The sequence below is a fragment of the Rhinopithecus roxellana genome, chromosome 13 (assembly GCF_007565055.1).
Source record: "Rhinopithecus roxellana isolate Shanxi Qingling chromosome 13, ASM756505v1, whole genome shotgun sequence".
Taxonomy (NCBI): domain Eukaryota; kingdom Metazoa; phylum Chordata; class Mammalia; order Primates; family Cercopithecidae; genus Rhinopithecus; species Rhinopithecus roxellana.
The window spans coordinates 120,128,235-120,134,306 of record NC_044561.1 but is presented as its reverse complement, the minus strand read 5'-3'; positions in this window follow the sequence as shown (position 1 = coordinate 120,134,306).

Genomic DNA, 6,072 nt, shown 5'->3' with positions numbered 1-6,072 from the left:
CTCTCTGTCATCTAGGCTGGAATGCAGTGGTACAATCATAACTCGCTGCTGCCTTGGACTCCTGGGCTCAAGCAATCCTCCTGCCTCCTCCTTCCAAGTAGCTGGGATCACAGGTGTGCACCACCATGCCTGGCTATTTTTTTTTTTTTTTTTTTTTTTTTTTTTTTTTTTTTTTTGTAGAGACAGAGTCTCACTATGTTCTCCAGGCTGGTCTCAAACTCCCGGCCTTGGGCAGTCCCTCCACCTTGGCTTCCCAAAGTGCTGAAATTACAGGTGTGAGCCACTGCATCTGGCCCCTCCGAAGTTTTTGATCTGAACAATTGAAAGGATAGGATTGCCTTTTCATGATCTTCCTCTGTAAGTAACTTGATCTGTCATCAGAGAAAAGAGATTACATGGATATATACAAAAATGTTAATAATTATGTCTATGTGGTAGGTCATAGGTGATTTTATCTTTCTTTATGTTTTTTAAGATTTTTCATTTTTGAATATAAAAAGTGGATTGTTATTACTATTTTTTAAAATTTGGGGCTTTCAGGCATGGCAAGGGTATACTCAGTGGACCAGGTAAAACCACTTTCTACCTTGTTGGATTCTGTATTAGTCAGCATCTGCTGCATAGCCTGCATAGCAAACAACCCCAGGCTTTTTTTTTTTTTTTTTTTAGACAGAGTCTTACTCTGTTGCTTAGGCTAGAGTACAGTGGCATGATCTCAATTCACTGTAACCTCTGCCTCCCAGGTTCAAGAGATTCTTGTGCCTCAGCCTTCCAAGTACATGGGACTACAAGTGTGTGCCATCACACCCCACTAAATTTTTGTATTTTTAGTTAAGATGGGGTTTCATCTTGTTAGCCAGGCTGGTCTTGAACTCCTGGCCTCAAGTGATCTGTCCATCTCGGCCTCCCAAAATGCTGAGATTACAGGCATGAGCCACTGCACCTGGCCTCCCAGGCTCTTAATTAGTGTTCCTTTTCTCACTTTCTGAGATATGAGTTGGCTGGAGCAGCCCTTGTTCAGGCTACAGGTAGGGTTCAGGTCTATTCCAGGTTTTTCATTCTAGGACCTGGGCTCAAGATGTCTCTGTGATCTTTAAACTCTTTCTCTACTTCATCCCTGCTGTTTTGGTGTAATGGGTCTGTTACCACACAGTGGGTATATGAATCTGTTGGTCCTATAACAATAGTATCAGACAGTAATCACTGTTTGGCATTAGGTCTAGCTTTGGCTTTTGAAAAGTCAAAAAGACAAATACCCACTTTATAGTTACTTCTGGCATCCCTAACACTGTGTGACATCAGAGAGTCTATAGTCATGTGAGCTTCTGTCAACCTAACCAGAAAACAAACAAGGCATGTTATTCATCATCAAGAGGTAACTTGGAGGTTTTATTTTTTTAATCTCTTTATTGCTTAGGTATTGAAATTATGTTGATCAGCTTAAGGATCCATGTAATATTTATTATGCTACAGAGGAAGCTTTGGGGATCATATCTCAGTAACCAACAACCTAACCTGTCAAACCAGGAGAGGCAGGATGGCATCAGTCCCAAATCACTTCATGGTGTGCCAAATTCAATGGAAACACACACACACACACACACACACACACACAATGAAAGCTGTGATTTAATATGCAAAAATAGTTACTAAAGATGCAAATATTTTAACAAAAAAGAATTCATGTGACTATTAAGAGAGAGTATGTTAACTAGATAATCTCGGAAGACCTAAACTGGGTCAACAAATGTTTTGATTTTAATACAATTTGAATACAAAGCAAAACTAAATAAATTAGAGTTTACTATAATTTGGAAATGTGTGATAATGTTTTGGTGTGCCACCCTTCAAAATGTTTAACAGAATCATTTTTAAGAACTGAATTTTATTTGTTATTTAATTTCATTTAGAATAGGAAACTTTCAACTTAATATAACCTACCTGGGAATTTTTCTCATCTCATGAGAACCAGTTAAAAGCAGAATGTCAGCTTTTCCAGTTAAACATTTCATAAGGAGGAAAAACTCCAAAATGCATGCCAAACCATCCACGATAAATCATTTTCTATCCTTGGATGGGACCCAGCATATGAGGGTCTGGAAATGCTTTCAGGGGGTGTCTGAAAATGTTGTGTCTCGTGTCAAAATGCCATCCTCCTCCTCCTCTGCCATAGATGAAAAAAAGATTTAAGCTGGAAAGTAAAATGAACAAATATGGAAACTGAGTCTGGCCCTGGGACAGCGGGAGCTGGGGACAGCCCTGGGTGGGGCAAGAAGCCCTGCCCGCTTCTGGGGAAAAGGGTTTGGTGGATCCCCGCCCTGTGGTCGCACTGCCCTTCGCAGCTGCGAAAGAGCTTTCTTACCCAGTATCTCAGTGAATCTGCCCGGCAGCCCTTTGGGTTGGGGGTGCTGCTGCCCACATTTTACAGTTGAAGAAACTGAGGCTCAGACAGGTTAAATCACCTGCCCGAGATGACAAAACTGCGTAGCTGCGGCAGAATCAAACCCGGGTCTCCTGACTGCACCTTCTGAACCCTTCCTCTTGTCCAGGTCACCCCCTCTGTACGCACTCCATCTGTACCCCCATCCCTCCCTCCTGTAGCTCCTCTCGCAGGTTAGTTTTGTGCCTGAGAACCCCACGATCCTCGATCAAGTCTTGACCAAGACCACAAATAAAACCCCTGGTGAACATGAGGGCAGGGCCACACTGCAGGGCACCGGCAGGAGCGACAGCCTGCCTGTCTCGGAAGTGATTCCCCCATGCGGGGGTGTGTGCAAACGGAGCTGGACACAGGATGCAGTGCGGCCACGGGAAATGTGCGGAGTGATTTCCAGCATCTCTTTCCTCTTCTCTTGCCAACTTGCCTTTATGGTGTCCACTTTTTCCCACTCAGTCATAGGGTCTGGGGTGATCGGCCCCTGTACTGGGTTGAACAGTGTCATAAACTTCATGTCTACCCGGCCCCTGTGAATATGACTTTATTTGGAAATAAGATCTTGGCAGATGTAATCAAGTCACACTGGATTCGGGTGGGCCCTCCATCCAACGACTTGGGTCTTTATAAGAAGAGTGAAATGTAACACAGAGACACAGAGGAGACACACAGTGGGAGGAAGGCCACGTGAGGGTGGAGGCAGAGGCTTGGACTGAGGCAACTGCCAGCCAGGGAATACCAAGAACTGCAGGCAACCACCAGAAACTGGAAGAGGTGAGGAAGGATTCTTCCCTGGGGTCTTCAGAGGGAGCTGCTGACGCCTCGATTTCAGACTTCTCAGGTCCAGAACGGTGTGAGAATAAACCTCTGTTATGTTAAGCCACCCAGCATGTGTTGCTTTGTGAATGCAGGCCTAGGAAGCCAGTACAAGCCCCACTTCCAGCAGCTCGGGTTAAGCCTGTCTGCATCTCCCAGCGCCCTGCTCCCATGGCTGGGTCTGGAGAGGCACCTTTAACCCACAGAGAGCCAGTGGGATGCTAGAACATATGTGCTGGGGCTTGATGGAGAAGGAAACCCTGTCTCCCCCTCTATGTGAACCTGGAAGGGCGTAGCCAGAGTTGCTGCTGGAAGAAGAGCGATTTTGTGATAGAAAAAAACTGAGAACAGAGGCAAAAGGAAATATCATCATCCTAGTCCTGGATCAAGCTGAGCCCGTCTGAAACCAGGACTAACTATGACGTTTTTAGTCCAGAACGAGTGGGTTCCCTGGTAACTTAAGCCTGCTTGGTTTCCGTTTCTGTCGAAGTTTTCTAAGTAATACAGGGAGTCAAGTATTGGATGAATGTGTGGTCCAAACAGACTTGATGGTCTTTTTTGCTTCACCCATGCCTTTTAACCATATACATTAATCAACCTAGAAATAGATTTTGAATGCTTCTGGCATTCCCTACATTCCACCCCTAAAGAGGGCAGCTAATTGAGAAGGTGGCATTACAAACACATATTCGGGGCTTTCCAGTTAATCCTAGTTGATCCTGAATCCTAGGAGCGATTGAGATGTAGGAAAAAATAATAGTCTCTCCTATGCAGAAAAATCGATTCAGGTGCCCTGACATTTCCACCTGATGAGGTTTTGGAGGAAACCTCCTGCCCAAGATGCGAGGCCACAGGAGTTTTCAATGAAGCCTGCCCTGTGACTAACCCCTTCTGAGCTCCAAGATTTGGCTCTTTCAGCTGGATTTGGCTCTGGCCAGTGGAGGGAGGAAGGGAGGACAAGGGGGAGAACTCAGGCTGAGGCTTCAGGGACAGGAGGACGCTCAGTTTGCAGCTGACCTCCCATCCTCTGTCCTAGCGCCTCTCTGGCCAGCAAGGGGCTTATCCAGGCCGATTCAATGTTAAGGACTTCTTTTAAGAAAAAACACACTACACATATAAAATTAAGTATGGACATGGATATTTATTTAAAGTGAGAAAAGGAATCCCTGCAAATTTGAAATGTTAAAAATTGGCAAGTGCCATGAACACCTGAAAATCAGAATAAATAACAAATCATTACCGTCATCATCATCATCACCGACCTGATCCACCTCTATCACGCTTGTGTTACTCCATTTTTGGCTGCAGCTTCTCTTGTAACAATTTCATAAGGTTCTTTTCTATAGTGACAATAAAAAGGTAATTTAATCTTTAGGCATGTTCACTTTATTATTTTATTTATTGGTGTAGAGTCTTGCTCAGTTGCCCAGGCTGGAGTGCCATGATATTGGTTCACTGCAATCTCTGCCTCCCAGGTTCAAGCAATTGTCCTGCCTCAGCGTCCAGAGTAGCTGGGATTATAGGTGCATGCCACTCTACTTGGCTAATTTTTGTATTTTTAGTAGAGATGAGGTTTCACCATGTTGGACAGGTGGTCTTGAACTCCTGACTTCAAGTGATCTGCCCGCCTCAGTCTCCCAAAGTGCTGGGATGACAGGTGTGAGCAACCGCACCCAGCCTATGCATGTTCACTTTAAACTTGTTTGTTGTTATCGATATTTTAGAGAAATTTCCTTCAGGCCCACATCTCATCATTGTGTTGCTGTATCTGTCACTTCACCCCGGGCTCCATGGTGCTTCCTGCCTTGGGCAAGTGGGCAGGAAACTTCAACCCTCTGGCCTCCATTGGCAGTGGCGTCCAACAGACGCCTCCACCTTCTCTCCTCCTGCTTCTCCGCGTTCTCTGCAGCCCTGGTTTCATCACCTGCCTGTTCGGGTTCTCTGCAGCCCTGGTTTCACCTCCTGCCTGGCCAGTCCTGGGAGGCAGGGCACGGGGGAAGTGGCCGTGAACACGCTGGCTTAGGGGCCCAAGCAGGAAGTGGAGCCACATCTTTTTCTGATCCTTCTCTTTGGGATCAAAGATAAGGTTTGTCAAGGGCAGGGGAGCACTGGTGCCAGGTGAATGTGGAGGTAGTACTGGCAGCCCTCCAGCCCTGCTCACAGTCCAGGACCAGGGTACAGAAGCTGATCCTTAATGTGTCCTCTTGGGGTGGATACGTAACTAAAACCTGGTCAAGCAAGGTCACGTTGATGGGCTCAGAGATGGCATTTGACTCAATCTGGGGTAATGTAAGTCAGCATCTGGGAGTCTCTTTCCTTTAGGGCTGCTAAGCCAGGAGGATGTCAGCCTGAAGCTGAGAGAGATATCTTTGTCACTTGTGGAAAGGGCCCACCTTTAAAAAAGGTGCCACAGCAAAAAGCAGAGGCAGTGCTTGGAAAGAGGCAGATTCCTGGTGATATTGCTTGAACCCCTAGATCCGGCCATGCCTGAAGCCTGTGACTGGACTCTGTGTCAGTCAACAAATTTCCCTTTTACTTATAATACTCACATTGGATTTTGTTACTTATAATTTTGAAAAGTGGCATCAACTGGGAAGGCTCACTCATTTATATTCCCTACCTGAACCCCAAGTTTATAACTTGGAGCAAGAAAGGCGAGAATTCACCCTAGGACTAGGAGCACATTCTTCCAGGCTGATAGGAGAGAAAAGGAGAATTGAGTGAGGTTTATGCGTCCTTAGAGAGAGAAGAGATCTGAAGGGGCCACAAGCACAGCTCTAAGCAGTAGTGTGCTGGTAAATGTCTAACAACAGCTCTCCAGG